We start from the raw sequence: 16,934 nt of genomic DNA, 5'->3' as shown, positions 1-16,934 counted from the left end.
GGAGGAAGATTATTGATACACCCTCTCCTCTCTCTGAAATTGGTACACAGCTCCCTCGAGTGCAGGGAAGTTGATGTAGGCTCGTCTGCATGGTATGCTTGCCCTTTGCTGCACGTAGGCCTTGGTTTTCCCCGAGCTGGTATTCAGTGCCTTCCAGACTCGTAGGAAAAGATACAGATTACTCAATAGGATAATATCCTTAAATAAGTATTATCATACATCGCAGAGCATCTTTACCTTAACTGTTCTAAACTTGCTTACATACAATAAGCCCATAAATCCAAAATCGCATGGTGGAATGACAAGACACGTTAAGCCAACAATGGGACCAGGTCAAAATCATTCTTGTAACCAATAGAATGGCATCAAAAGAGTGCAATTTCTTGATTCTTTCCAAAAACTATTAACAGATCTTTGAGGCCTGATTTCCCTCTACAAAAGTAACATTTACTCTTTGCCATTACATCTTACTTACCCAAGTGCCTACTATTTCTATTTTTATTGTAGCTTTGACCAATTTAACATTGCAGTCAGGCCCACATAAGTCTCTTGGATCCTTGTCAGCACTCTTCTAAAAGCAGGCTTAGTGTTTGTCACCTGCTATCCCAGTGGTCTCAATTCCATTTCAAGAGAGAAAGTAGCAGCATACCAGAGTAGTTTGGTGAACTCATTATCAGATGCCTTGGAAATTCTTGACACCTTCTGCTTCTAGCCATTTATTCATTTTCATTGTGTTGGTTTTTTGGTTTTGTTTTTAAACTCTTCTACTGACACTACAATTTGACACAGTTCCTCAGAGACATATTGAATAAAGAAAGACTCTAGTCTTGGAAGATCCCTAAGCTACTCTGCAAAGAACATTGATTCAAATAATTCATTTAGTCTTCAACTTCAAACTTATCTTCATTAAGGATGCCTCTTACACCACTGTCCATAGGCCATAAAAATTCCCTGGCAAGTTCTGCTTCCAATATGACTGGAAAAAGCATATTAGTAGTTTTGTATCTCCAGGGAGTTTGCTCCTCAAAAATCTTTAGCTGTGTCACTATCACCTTACATTTAACTTGGGGTTTTTATTCCCTTAATCTAAATATGACAGCATCTTCAATGGATGTCTATTAACTTCCAATAATGTTCTCTTGTCTACTCTACTGCTAAAGTAATCCATCTTTTTTTCTTTTGTTGTTTTGGTTCTTCACATGTTTCCTTACTATCACAGACCCCATGAAGCCTGCACCACGAGACCTGGAAGATAACACTTCCAGCTAAATTTTGCTGAGTTTTCCTACAGTCTTTTCTATCTAACTGCTGATCAAACCTAAACCTACTTAAAAATAGTGAGTTGCACTGAAACCCAACTTCACGCTGAGGGGAAGGACTAAATACATTCCAAGTGAATTGCGAATTACTGTGTGCAGGATTTGGGTCTAAAAAAAAAAAGCAACTAGAAGATTGCAAAGCCTGTCTGCCCAGAAGTTTATTATTGAGCTAATATCAGTGCTTTCGTAAAGCGTTGGACACAGCTGGAGATGGAACTTCAGACAGGCTGGACGAAGTGCTCGGGTGATGCATTTTGCTTACGGATATTACGATCTCCACATTTTGAGCCAGGATGATTCTCTCTGAAGTGAAATGAGTAGACACCCAACAAAATAAATGACATACCTGCTGGCAGCGTGTAGGTATAATTCATCCAGTCATTTTCCTTCCATTGCACAAGCTTCTGGCACGTATGGCGCTTTGATCTCTGCCATCACCACCCAACTTCAGCTCCTGATCACTGCCATCCTTTTGTCTATTTACAGTCTTCGACAATACTACGGAGATGGCTCAGTGAAATTCATTAGCTTGTGTTATACAGGAGATTTAATGAGATAATTCCATAACCCTGTTGCTCCTAGAGTCCCAAATATAAAAGTAAGATTTAGGAGCCAAAAAGGACTTCCTACTTCTGACACATCTTACTAGGCCAGCTGGGCAACCTAGCTTCTTTTTGATCAAACTCCAATTTTTAATTAACTGAAGAAATTTCCCAAACTATTTGGGGAACACTTCTGACTATTTTTTTCACTAAAAGCTTATGATGAGTGAATAGAAAAAACAGATGCACTTCAAAAGCTTCAAAATAAAATTCCTTTCTACTTTATTTTTCCCAAAATTGCATTTTTATTTTTGGACCCACTCCAGTAACTTCTATCCACTAACATTCTCAGGGCAAACCGTTCTTTGCAACATACAGTTGAAGGGAACAGGGTAAGATGAATGACTACAGAACTAAGAAAAGAAAGAATCCTCTGACTTTGCATCCAATGCTTTAACCCCCGTTTCCTACAGTCACCGCGCACAGCCACAGACACAAACAGCAAGAGACAGACAGCAATGTATTTTAGTCACTGAAGATACAGATACTAATCCCTGGCACCGACTTCAACCACATCCCCCCTTCATTCCTCTGCCCTCCCAGAGCGAGTCCCTTGAAAACAGATTTTACAGTTTGCAGGAAGTAACTATTGTTAGTATTGCACTTTTCCACTCCCAGTCGCATTTTGATAGCTTGGAATCCTTCCTTGGGCTGAAAAATCTGGACTATGAATTTTTAAGTATCTCATAAGTCACCCCAATTGATGAGATTGTAGCTAATTTTCACTACACCTCTCTGAAAAACAGGAAAAATTGAGAAAGAAAACATGTAAATTTATTCAGTCCTGTGCTCTGATAACATTTCCATTGACTAGCATGTAAAAAAACCCAAAATGATTCACTATGCCAGAACCTTCAAAAACTTTCCTGGACTATTGAGCTTTAAACATAATTTAAACATATGTCCATTTATTAAATATTTGGTTTGGTTCCTTTACCTTCATTACGGTTCATGAAATTATTTCACAGGCACCCACTCAAAACTTCACCTCCTGCTGTTTTCACAATGACTGAAGTAATAATTCAGCTGTCTGTTTGGGACTTTATATCATCTCTACTGCTAAAATCTGTGCTGTCATAGGCCAAATATTTAACATCATTGAAAAGACAATGTCTGGAAGAGCAAGCCAGAAACACACAAAAGCCCTAGCCCCACTGTAGCCTTCTTATGAGCAACTTGGTAAGTGCGATGAAAAAGAACAAATTCATCTATATACAATATTTTCCATTTCATCTTTGTTACCATAAAGGAAGCACACATTTTTAAAGTCCAATTTTATATTAGCTGATCAATGTTAAATAGGAACGAATTATCTACAAAGCTGATAAAAGAAAACAGAAATAATATTTCCTAGGGAGAATATGATCTCCAGTTAGGAGAATATGATCTCCAGTTAGTATAAACCAGGACAGCCACCAAATGCAGCAACCTTATCAGTTGAAGACTTGGCCTTCTAAATTCTTCTTGCTTTCACACTTCCCTTCTTTCCTACTGTCACTGCCATGTCCTATTTTGATCGTTGCTTTGAAACTTTACATTCATCGAAAACCACAAAGACAGAAAAAAAAAAAAATTGATAAGAATTCAAATCATTTTGCTTGCAAACAGGATCTCCACTTCCCAAAAATTTTACAGTAATTATCATTAGACATTAAGGGATATTTGAATGATAATAAAGAACAAGTAGGTCCCACGAGGAAAAGAACAAGAATTACATGGCCACGTATAACTTGGAATAAAAATTACTCATATTGTATATCAAGCCAATGACTGACTTTTGATGCTCAGCTCCACAGGCAACATCGTATTTGTTGCAAATGTGACTTTATTCCTTGTAAATCAAGTAACTGCACATGCAAGTATGCTGCTGCATACACAGTGCGATCTAGATGTCCACAAACGGCCTGCTTTGGAGCAGTAAGGCACAACTGTTGCAGTCTCATCTGCTGTATTGTTGCCATTAACTGTGATTATTCTGGTAGGACTGATATAGTCAAGTTATAATCAAACCACACTGTGCTAAAAACTAAGTTAAAAATATTTTCAGTTTTTACTCCATTTAACAGGCAATTTCAGTCTAAAATACAAAAGGAATCAGACAGTAGGGAAAATCTTGCTTTTAAATAATAATTTCCATTAAAATAGATTCTTCAAGGTCATGAACAGACCACTGTAGAAAGAACAAGTCATGGAAACAAAACAAAACAAGAAGTACCATTACAGAGACTTTCTCTACCACATTAGGAATAACTTTTGTGTATTTAACACAAACAGAAAAAAAAATAAATATATATATATATAAATGAAAGAACTGTGATTAAAGAAGGGCAGACAAGAAACATGCACCATCTCATGTCAACTGCACAGGATGGCACAATTCTCGACCCCAGATAGCACTAGACCTTCTCTGTAGCTATAAAAGGCTTCACATTTCAATCCAGAATAAACAGGGATTTGTTGAAGACCGCAAGTCAAAATATCCTGATCCCAGTGACACTTATGTCATCGGTCTCAATAAAAGCAGGGCTGCACCCTGGCTAGAAGTGTAGAAGTTCATCTCCACTAACAATTGCCAGTAACCATTATAAAACTGCACGGAATACTATTTTATTTACCTACAACACTGTTTTTCATCACCAGCTTTAGGGCCAAATCTCAGTTCTGGTTTTAATTCAATAGACAAGTAGGATTTATGGGGCTAGACAGAGCTTAAGCCCCTCTGTCTGTCTTTCAACTCTAAACTCCATGGTGCTATCCTGGCAAAACAATCCATAAATCCAGTTCTATGGCAGCAGCATATAACACCATATTCACAAGTAAGTCGCTCCACAAGCCAACAGCTGTTCTCAGCAGGCAGGGTGTTTTTGTTCAGAGCTACAGAGAAATTACCGTTTTGAAGCTTTATTGACAGAAAAGACAGCCAATCCATGAGCTTTACATTTCCAGCCAGCTGTCTGCCACAAATGTATTTGGGTTGCGAAGGAAAGCAATGAAAACCCACATGCACATGAAGAAAAAAGAAAAAAAAGTTCCCTCAACAAATTTGGAGTAGGAGGGCAGTTGCTTGTTATTCTGAAATAACATATCTTGCAAAGAATCTGCCTTCAGCAAACACTTTGGCTTGGAGCAGACAATCACCATTCACAAATATTTCTGTCACTGTTTTATTGGCACAGTTTTAGAATAAAACCCTAACAAAAACTCAAGCATAGCTGAAGAACAAGTAACAGTGTGGAAAATACATAGAATCTCCCAAAACTGTGCTTGCAATTCTAAAATTTTCTTTTGTGTCTCAAGTTAGAACTGTTTCTCCAAACATTACGTAATTTTATCTTACATAACAAGAATTTTCCATTCATGTCCTCATTGTGAGGTGCAATGTAAAGCTTATAATGTAGTGGTTCAGTTTTCTACAAACATACAATTTAAAGTGAAGGGGGGGGAAGAGAAGATGCTTGAAAATTTTTAAACTCTGTTCCAACTATTATTTTTTCCCTCCAAAAACAACAATCTGAAAAATTGAAATGATGCCCCATGGGATCTTCTGGTGATATCACCAGTGGAGTGCTCCCAAAGACATTACAGCGCATCTCTTGGAACACTACATATATTAATTAGTCTTACTAAAACGCAACTTCCAGAAACTGAGATATGAAATGAGAGGTGACTAACAAGTCTTTGGCATTACATATGGTTGTTTGGAATTATCAGTTACCAATGATCTTAAAATTATTTTGATGGTTTGGACATTTCAGATCTCATTTCGGCTCCTTGCAGGAAAAGACCATAGCTTGTTCGTTAAAGGTTTATCTTTGAACAAGATACGTGCTAAGACTATATACCATCAAGTTCCTTCACTCCTTGTTTCACACTACTCCCTGGCTGTCTCCACTGCATACACACTAGTTCACTCCCAGGCTTTTACCTGAAGTAAATCAATTATTTATTTTGTCTGGGAAACCTGAGCGCAGCATAGCAGATAGAAGATACTACATATATGAGCCCCTCCGCTGTCCTCAGGGATGAGGGCTCTTCCCCTGACCCAAGGACAGCAAAACCAGATTAGGCTTAACTGTATTTGTCTGGCAATCAGAATTTTAACACTCTACTGGTATGACAAGCTATGAACTCAGGGTATAAAGATCTTCACTTTGGTTTGGTGCACACAGACATGAGAGCCAGGTGTAACCAGAGTAACATTCGAAAGCCAGCTGGCTCTCAGGAGCTTGACTGTTTGCTGAGAAATGAGAAATAAAAATGACCTGAAACCCAGAGAGGTTTGTACAGGATTACTTTCACAGGAGTCACGATTGGGTCCATGAGACAATTCTTAGCTAACCCACCAGACCTGTCTGGATTTTCATACGCCATTTTCTTACATTACAAATTCTGTATACAGATCTTGCTGCCAGACCACAAACCCATTCTATATACATGTATTTAAAGCCTGAGACATAGGGCTCCTTGGAAAATCTTGCTGTTTGACCCCCCACAGTGTGAATTATTTTAATTATACTCTGGGAGGGTATTCATTATTGCATCAGAGGCATAAGTGTCTTATGCCATGTAACTTAAGCGTTATTATCTCTCTCAAAAAAAAAAAAAAAAGCCAACCAAACAAAACATAACCCCAAGCAGCTACCATGTCAGCGCACACTCACCACTCAAATTCTTATTGTTGTCAACACTCGCAGTAAGCAATTATTTTCTTACATGAAATAGACACTTCCCATGTTCTAACTTTAGTCCTTTGTCTCTTCTCTTTCTGCTACACACCTCTAAGAAGAGCCTGGCTCCATCTTTTTTAGACCCTCCCATTAGGTATTCGTAGACAGCAGTTCCTGGCCCAACCATTTATGTAAAAGCCCAATTAAAATTCTGATTAAATCATACCTACTTCATCACCCTCTCTCACCAATGAAATAAATCTTCCAAACTACATATTTCAGCCCATGCCCGTGATTATTTTTCTTCACTTTGCACAGGCCTCCAATCTATAAACTGACAAAAATTTCCAGAAGGTAAAGCTTTGATGTTGATGTGTTCCTTTTTACATGCCAAAAGGTCACTTTCTTGCAGACCAACTCCTGTTAGTCTTTCCTATAAAATACATCACAAACAAGCTGATCTAGATGCTTCAGCACATTACAAGTTGATGTGCTGGGCAACAGCTCAATTTAAGAAATAAAGAGACAACCATAGCAGGTAGTCAGCTAACAAACGTAATATTTGTCATTTAATGCTGCAAGATGCCTAGGGTAATAAGGAATCTCACAGGACCTCCTCAGGTTTGGGTTTGGGGTTTTTTCCAACCTTTTTCCTACATTTACTTCAGATTTCACCCTTATATACTATACCTATTTATTTCTGCCACAACAGACCCCAAGCTCTAGCCTCACATTTTGCAGATTCCTTGGCATTACCAGCTGTTATTACTATTTTAGATCCCATGCAATACCACACTGATTTCTACCACGTGAAGGCACCCAGACTCCAGAGAACTCCTTTGATCTGTTCAAAAAACAACCAGAAGCGTTATCGTCATTGCTATTTTTTTGTATTTATCAGTCTCATGTCGCTGTTTCCATAAAGATATAACCCTCAGAGTTAAAGTCTGCAATATCTTTCACATGAATAGGCAAAATCAATCACAGGGAAAAAAAATACGGCAAATTTCACATCTATATCAAACAGTACGAGTGTTGCACATAATCTCTAAGGGGACCAGAGCTAAAAAGACACTGAACAGAAGCAAACGACCTACTTGTTCCTTCCTGTAGGAGTTAATAAAATGGTGTTTGCAGCTACACTGGCTGGCTGTCCTCATGTTGCCTCAATTCTTAGGACCTATTTATTCCCATTTCTCATCTTAGTCGCAACATCTGCATTGTTTTAATTCTCCATTATGCTCAGTAATGTAATTTTTGTACATCTGCTATCATATTCTGGGTTTTAATAAACTGGTCTTCTCCTTGATCCTCTCATCATCTGTTTCTTCATCCCCTGAACCCACCTTAAATCCTGCGATACCAAGCAATTTGCTTCTACAATCCTTCTCAGGCAGGTTTCATTAAAACCTCCAGCTGTGGAACTAATGTTACTAATGTAGAACTAAAATCTCCACACCTGAAGATCTCGCACTGGCCCTACTGGGAATCCCACCAAACTCAAACCACTTCAGGAATTTGTATACAGCCATTCTTTTAGCTTCAAACAACATCTTTGAAAGTCTCCATTACATTATCCTCTAGATCGATGCCAAAAAAAATCACTATTTGTGCCTGGCTCCTTCCCAACCTAGTTCTACATGCGTCTAAACACAGACTGTAGAAATGCCTTAATACAATTTTTAAAAACAAAATTCCATACTATCAATTTAATTATTCCTGTTAATTAATGGCCAGAGTTACTGGCACAATAAACCAGAAATGCTGCAAAAAGAGGTCTACTAAAATGCCCTAAGCATGGGCAACAGCCTAGCTCTTAAAAATCAGGCAGCCAGAATCTTTTTTTTTTTTTCCCCTGGAGCCATCTTTCGTGTTAGTTAGGCTAAGATAAAAACTCCATGCAATATCCCTAAAACTTATTTGCACGGAACATTAGAAAAGAGGGCCATGACAAGAGCAGGATGTGGACACAACTAATTGCTTTAAGTCTGAATTTTCCACGAGATCTCACAAGAGCGTACACTACAGCCACCTTCAGCTTTCCTTCCGCGTGGAGTTGTGAGTCAGCTACCTAAGCAACAATGCTAAGAGCACATCTGTGAGGTCCGGACAGTCCCAAGAGCTAGATGTCCTACTGCTGCCAGAATATTTGACATAAAGTTCATGGTTTAAAAGAGCAAGCATTGCTCATTTTCTGCTTTTAGAAAGCCCTATTTTTCTCTGCACCCAGAACCAACCACCCAAAAACCACTGCAGAGCACCTGGGAGCCCCCTGAAAACTCCCCTGCACCCGTGAAGGCCACAGCCACACACAAAAACCACGCTAATGCCAAAAAGGGCCACCAAACTGTACTCCAGCCCAATAAAGTCAAGCACATTCCTGCTCTCACATGCACCGTGAGTGAAGGCTCACATCTGCCTCCATGTCTTAGTCACAGCCTGTGTGGATGTAGGTTCTGGATCCCATAGGCCCACTTTTCAGGACGGGCCCATCCCTGCCCTTCAACTTTTCCCTCCCACTCCATCTGCACTAAGCACACCACAGCAGATAGATGACCACCAGAGACAAACGGAAATAAAAGGCTGGCACTGTTACCGTAAATTCGGTCGCAAAAGAACCTTCTAAGACTTAGTTTGAAGTTTTAGAAGGCAGGCATTCTTTATTACAGCATCGGATGCACTGGGGATCGCTCCACCCAATGTGCATGCCATGTGTTTCATCAGCTAAAGCTTATATTACCCCATCACATATATATACATCAAATTTCCTGGAATGATCATACCTATTCATTCTATTTCCTGGAACTGATTACCATATTTACTTAGTCATTACGCATGCGTGTTGCGTTGGTAAGGGTCTCCTTTGATGGTCTTGGGGGTCGTGGAGACCCCTGCCGGTATTTTCATGGATGTCCTCTGGGTGAATTCTTGGTCTTTTATTCCTTATTTAGTAATCCTTGTGCACGCTTGCCAAATCTTGAGCAACTTCTTTATATATAAGTTGAGATAACCTAATCACTCGTGCTTCAGGTTTCGCATTGTTCCTATCTTAATAGCCTCATTGTTTCTAGCATTTCATTGTTTCAGGCATTTCACAACCACTTCTCTGATACTAACCAACATCTTTTCTACTTTGTCTTTGGCATTAAAAATAAAGCTTATAACCTAAGGTATCAAATCCCCCCTTTTTCTTGAGACTTTTTATTCTTGAAGAATTCAAAGTCTCATATCAAATTGCACGATTATAATATTTGTTTGTTTCACAACACGATTGTACCAAAGGTAAACATTGTATTATTACACAAGTAACAGTAATAGCCAACAGAATCATAATAATAACTACAAATAATTGTTTTAACCAAGAAAAATCAGGTAACCAGCTAGTTAACCAGGACCATTCGAGATTAAACCCTTCCCTCTCCTTAATTCCGTTAGCCAGATCATGAATTTGTTTTATTTTTCCTTCAATTATTTTGGAGTTGGCCGTTAAATTGAAACAGCACATTCCTTGAAATTCTTCACATCCCTGATTATGTCTACATAACAAATAGTCTATTGCTGCACGATTTTCCAAGGTAGCCTGTCTGACTTAACTCTGTCTCTATGGCTGCTAAGGCTTGTGAAGTATAACTAAGATTTTTCGTCAATGCACATGCTAACCTTTTCATAGTGTGATAGTTCATCGCTACTCCTACTCCTGGAGCTAAAAAGGCTGCTGCTGCTATTTCTGCTGGACTAAAAAGCGTTACACTGGAGTCACAGTCTTCCCCTAACGTATGTGTGCTTCGCTTATTTCTGGACCCAGGAGTACTAGTATTAGGTTGTATAATGTGGGGAGCTAATCTTCCCAAAGAACAAGGGCCTCCTGTGCTATTTGCTGGAATATAAGCATAGGCCATTCGTGCACATAATAAAAACCATCCTAGTGGCAGTTTGATACGGGTCTTGGATGTATTGACTTGAAAGGTTCGATTACAATTTAAATGGGGATGCGATTTAGATAGATTACTGTAGATCCAGCCACTATAACTGACAAATTGTAAACACCCTTCTGCTGGAAAAACATTTCCTATCCGGACGCAATCATCGCTTTTTCCAACCCTCACTTTTCCTCACCTAAGGTCTTAAGGTTAATGTGTTGGTAGGAGCTCGAGTGTGAGGAATTTGTAATTGCCCAACATAACGTTTGTCCATCAGGTAATCAGGATGTCTGACCTTGACAAGGTCCACTGCTAATATTCCATCCTACCCGTTCTCCTGTGGGCGTAATACTATGTTGTTGAAAGTTATAATTAAGGTTACATTTCATCAAGGTGTTTAAGGGGGTAGGAATTCCTACCAGGCAAGATGTAGAAACTTCTGTAACTGACATCCCTGGTTTGAGACAAAAATTCAAGGTATTTACTACTTTAGTGGCCAGTTGTTCCCATAAGTTAGCTTGTGGGTCCCAGATTGGTAGAGAGTGGGGAGAGGTAATGTCTGAGTCTCGTCTCTTCCTACCACTTACTTGGTTTATGTAACGTCTCCTGATCGGCTGATCATTTTTCTCTGAACGTTCCCATTGAATTTTTCGTCCTATGGTCTGGGACCTCATTGATCCGGTTAGATATCTGGTTTCTTGTCCTACTACTAAATTAATCAAAAAGATTAAACAGAAATGTTCTCTGAGAAACATATTTACAGGCTAATGTAGTTATTCATTAACTATATTCTTTATCTTTAGTTTGAGAGGGGATGTCTGCTCTACTGTCCAAGATGTGGGGGCTCGCCTGACTCTCAAATAATGCATCCACGGTCCTTTACCCCAAACTTTTACAGCCGTATAGGTGGTCAGGAGAACTTGGAATGGCCCTTTCCACTTTTCCGTCAAAGGTTCTGTATTCCACAACTTCACATAGACCCAGTCTCCAGGCTGGAAGGGATGTGCAGGTGTATCTAATTCCAGAGTCCTGCAAGTTGTCACATATTTCCGGAGTTCCTGTAAAGTACCTCCTAGAGAAATCAAATAAGTTTTAAGATCTGTTTCCCCTACAACATGAGTATCTCTGGACGTACATGCTGCCTGATATGATCGTCCGTATAATAATTCATAAGGGCTTAAATGGCCCTTTCTACAGGGCTGTATCCTGATCCTCAGTAACGCCAAAGGAAGGGCCTGCACCCATGTCATAGATGTTTCTTGACAAATTTTCCCAAGTTGTTGTTTGAGTGTGTAATTCATTCGTTCCACCCTCCCACTAGACTGTGGTCTATACACTGTGTGGTAATCCCAGGTTATAGATAAAATTTTGTTCAGTTGTTTTACAATCTTCCCAATAAAATGAGATCCATTGTCAGAAGACATACCCAGAGGTATCCCAAATCTTGGAATAATTTCTTTTAATAAAATTTTTACTACTTCTTTCGCTTTATTGGTACGACAGGGAAAGCCTTCGGGCCATCCAGAAAAAGTATCCACTAGTACTAAAATATATCGGTACCCTCCTTTTCGGTGTAACTCTGTGAAATCTATTTGTCAATAGTCCCCAGGGGAGTTTCCCCTTTTCGTAACTCCAAAGATCAATTTATTACCCGTGTTTGGATTATTTTTGAGGCTAGTTTCACACCTTCCAGTAATGGATCAGACAATCTCTGTCATAGCCCTACTCATAATGGTCTTTTGCAAGTATTTTACTAAATTTTCAGTTCCCTGATGTACCTCATCATGTTCCTTTGTAGCAATCTCTCTCATTAAAGAAGGGGGAATTACTACCTGCCCGGGGGGCATAACAGCCCATCCGTTTAGTTGTTCCTTCGCCTGTAATTTTCCTATCAAGTTAATATGTTTCTTGTCATACCTAGGGGGTGTATCTGGCAAAATTATCTCTTTTTCAGGTATTAAAGCCAAGATGCCTTTTTCTGCAGCCTCCTTTGCGGCTCTGTCTGCCAATTGGTTACCTAGTTCCGGAATGGTTCTACCTGTCTGGTGTGCCTTACAATGCATAATTGCAATTTCTGTAGGTTTCTGAACACTGTCCAGTAATTCTTGGATTTGAGTAGCATGCTTGATTCCGTTTCCTTGAGTTGACAGCAGCCCTCTTTCTTTCCAAATAGCCTTGTGGGCATGGACCACTCCAAAGGCGTATTTAGAGTCTGTCCATGGATTAGCTCACTTTCCTTCGCTCACATCTAACGCCCTTGTGAGGGCTATCAATTCAGCTTTCTGAGCGGAGGCCTTTGAGGGTAGGGCTCGGGGTTATACTGCCTCGTCAACGGTGGTTACCCCATACCCAGACATCCTTTTTCCATCTCAAACAAAACTGCTGCTGTCCGTGTACAGCTCCCAGTCTGGATTCTCCAGCGGGATATCTTTGAGGTCTGGTTGGCTGGAATAGACTTCCTCTATAGTTTGTAGACAATCATGTTCAAGTGTTCCTTCTGCATGTTCAGTTGAAAGAAACATGGCAGGGTTAACAACTGAAGTAGTCTTAAGGTGGGTATCATCTTGTTCCAACAGTACCACTTGATATTTCAACATACGACTCAGGGATAATCAATGCCCCCCTTTTTGTTCCAGTACTGTAACTACCATATGTGGTACATATACAGTAATTTTCTGTCCCATAGTAAACTTCCGAGCTCCTTGGATGAGTAGTACTGTTGCCGCCACTGCTCTGAGGCAGCCAGGCCACCCTTGACTAACAGTGTCCAATTGTTTAGAAAAATAGGCTACTGCTCTTCGCTGATTTCCAAGGAACTGTGCCAAAACCCCCAACGCCACACCTTTTCTTTCGTATGTGAAAAGTTCAAAGGGTTTTGTCAGGTCTGGCAGGCCCAGAGCGGGTGCCTTCATCAAGGTCTCTTTTAGTTATTTAAACGCTATTCAGCATTCTTCTGTCCAATCCATATACCCGTTACAGGGATCTTTGAGCAGTCCATAATTTGCTATCCACAGACGGCACCATCCCTAAAAATGCCCATAACTCTCGCACTGTCCCGGGCATTGGGAGGCTGCAGACAGCTTCTTTGCGTTCCATTCCTAATTGTCGCTGACCTTTCAAGATTTCAAAACCCAGATATGTAACTGATTCCTGGGCAATTTGTGCCTTATCTTTTGACACCTGGTATCCACTGATGCCCAAAAAATTTAAGAGGCTTACAGTTAGAGTAAGGCATTGTCTTTTACTTTCTGCCGCAATTAGGATGTCATCAACATATTGTAGAATTGTTCCTTGGCGGTTCTCTTTTCTCCAGATTTCCAATTCTCTTGCTAGTTGGTTTCCAAATATCGTTGGGTTATTTTTAAATCCCTGAGGCAACACTGTCCGGGTATACTGTGTTTTTCTTCCCGTTTCCAGGTTTTCCCACTCTAAAGCAAAGAGCTCTCGACTCTTAGCATCAAGGGGAATGCAGAAAAAGGCGTCTTTTAAATCTAGGACTGTAAACCAGCCTTGATCTCCAGTGAGAGTGGTTAACAAAGTATGAGGGTTAGCTACCACAGGGTGGATATCCTGGGTTATTTGGTTAATCGCTCTCAAGTCCTGGACTAACCGGTAATCTCTGCCATTTGCTTTTTTAACAGGTAAACTAGGGGTATGATATTTTGATTCACATTCTATGAACAAATTATATTTTAAAAATCTCTGAATTATTGGTACTAACCCGAGTCTTACTTCCAATTTCAAAAGGTACTGTTTAATTCTTACCGGTGATGAATCTGGTTTGAGATCAATTTTTACTGGCTCTGCCCTTTTAGATCTCCCCGGTACCTCTCTGGCCCACACGATGGGGATCACGGCATCTTCTACTTCAGGCGGGATTCTTTTTGTTCCTGGTGTTATATCCTGTAACAACAGAGCTGCTGCTTCAACATATTTAGTTTCAGGTATTAAAATTTCTACTTCCCCATCTTTGAATCTGATTTCTGCCACCAGTTTTTTGAGTAAGTCCCTTCCCAACAACCGTTTTGGCGAATTTGGCATATACAAGAATTGATGGGTTACCCATTGTTTCCCAGGTTTCATCTTTATAGGTTTGAAAAATGGTCTTATTTCACAAATTCCTGTCACACCAATAACACTTATGCTCTTTGTACTTAATTCCCTTTCCAAGGAGTTTAATACAGAATAAGTTGCTCCAGTGTCTACTAAAAATTCTATTTTCTCATTTCCCAGCTTTGCTTCAACCAGAGGTTCTGCTAGGAAAGATTCCTCCGGTCCCCTTCAACTTTCACTAATTGTACACAAGGGGTTCAGAGGGGTGTTCTGCTTTTGGAGGGGGCATTCTCGTTTCCAATGCCCAACCTTTTTACAATAAGCACACTGATTTTCTCCTAGACGGGGTCTGGGCCGTGCCAAATTTCCCAAAGGTCCTCCCCGTCCTCAGCCTCTTCCCCGGTATTGTCCCTCCTCTCTGCCTTGGGTGTTTTCTTCCAATATCACAATTAATTTACTATTTGTCCTTTCCTTTTGAGTATCTCTGTTCCTATAAACCGTCCATGCTATATCCAAGAGCTTTCCCCAGTCCCGAGCTTCATTGCCCTGTAATTTCTGTAATTTTCTTCTAATATCATCAGAGGACTGTCCTCTAAATAAAGGGGCCAAGTGATTCTTTCCCTCTTCTGATTCGGGGTCTATAGTAGTATATTTACGAGCAGCTTCCTTGAGTCTGTTCAAAAAATCTGTAGGAGATTCTTTCCGATCCTGTTTTATTTCATATAGTTTTGACCAATTTATTGTTTTGGGAATCACATTCTGTATGCCAAATAAAACTAATTTCTGATACTGCGCTAAAAGTCTGCAATCCCCTGCATTATTCAGATCCCATTGGGGTTCTACAGAGGGAAAATGGGCCTCCACTGTCCCCGGTAGGATCCCTGAGGCAATTTGCCCCTCTACATGAGTTCTTGCTGCTCGGCGAATCACTTCCTTTTCCATGCTATCAAAAAGCACTTGCATTATTGCCTCAATATCATTCCAATCAGGGTCCCGAGTTTTAATCATTATTTCAAATGTACTGGCTACAGTTTCAGGATCATCCCTATATTTTCCTGTTGTTGCTTTTAGATTATTTAAATCCACAAGGGAAAATGGAACTTTTACAGTTATAGGTCCTGCATTTCCAACTGCTTGTCGTAAAGGAGCTTGTATGACTTCAGCTTGTGTTACCTCACCTTGTCTGCCTCTAGTTCTTCCTGCGATCGGGCTAAATCCTTCTGCCCCTAATCCATTATTCCAATGGCTAGATTCTCTTTCATTCCTCCTATCAATCCTCTATGGCCCTTCATGCTCTTGATTATTTTAACCCCAAATGACATTCAGGAGAAATCATTAACTCGACATCGTTCTCCCGATCTTGCTCATACAGCTTTAAACACCTTTGCCCTATGCTGCACGTGGAACAACACCTTTTCAACGCTCCATTCTTATCCTTTTCTAGGGTTCAAACAAAGGGATCGCTTAGAGCTAGGTTGAAACCACACTCCTTTTGCCATTCAGGATGGTTTTTCAAAGCAAAAACCATATCCGCATACACCACCTCATCCCACTTTTGTTCCTGTCTTAAAAATAGCATTCAAGTGCCATTTCTTGGCCATTTTTCTCCCTCATCCAATTTATACAGTGGCCACCACTGATTACAATATTTTACCAAATCATTCTTAGTCGCAGTTCCCCCGGGGGTCCACCTAGTTGTTTCCAATGTTTTAAAATGCATCCCAGGGGGGATTTCTTTAAAATTCCCCCTTGGGACTGTTCCTTAGACTGACTTGTGCCCATTCTAGTCAAGTCTCAATCGTTCAGAAAATAAAGCCCCTTGCGTTCCAACTTGTCCTCAGATATCAGAGGGGCTGGGGGCAGCTGGGCTTAGATTCTGAGTGATATCCATTTCAGTGTTTTAGTTCGGTCATGTTCAAAATATTGAACTATCACAATTATAGATGCACAAAACCAATACACAGAGACAAAATTCAGTACGGCAAAACAATGACCATAATCCAATGAACAAAATGCAAATTTTGAAGAACCAAGTTACTGCGAGCAAGCAAGGACTTCAACCTCAAACTAAAACCCAGGAGCAAGAGGGGACTCTAACCCCAAATCAAGCCCTGGGCATCCTCCAAACTTTCGTTTGGCAGAACTTACCCAAGAGGGGACTCTAACCCCTCGGGTACCCCTATAGCCCAACCTTGCAAGGCTTTCACCATGTCTTACAGGCAGGCACCCAAAACCCCAAAAGAATGCCTTAAATCTTACCAGGGGACTTGTTCTGAGCTCTTCGGTCCGGGGATCGAAGGTTCTCCTCAAGAATCCCTCAGTGCCGGCTGGAGGTCCTGCGATCCCACGGATCCGTCGAGGTTCAGAAGCGGT

General features: G+C 40.3%; 1 protein-coding gene across 1 annotated transcript in view; it reads right to left on the bottom strand.

Moving 5' to 3' along the window:
- The window catches only part of GCH1 (GTP cyclohydrolase 1), a 318,959-nt gene that overhangs the window by 90,826 nt on the left and 211,199 nt on the right, over positions 1-16,934 (bottom strand). The window lies entirely within an intron of this gene.

Source organism: Gymnogyps californianus, chromosome 5, assembly GCF_018139145.2.
Source record: "Gymnogyps californianus isolate 813 chromosome 5, ASM1813914v2, whole genome shotgun sequence".
NCBI lineage: Eukaryota > Metazoa > Chordata > Aves > Accipitriformes > Cathartidae > Gymnogyps > Gymnogyps californianus.
Note: the sequence above shows the minus strand (reverse complement) of the source record. Positions and strands in the feature narration are given on the sequence as shown.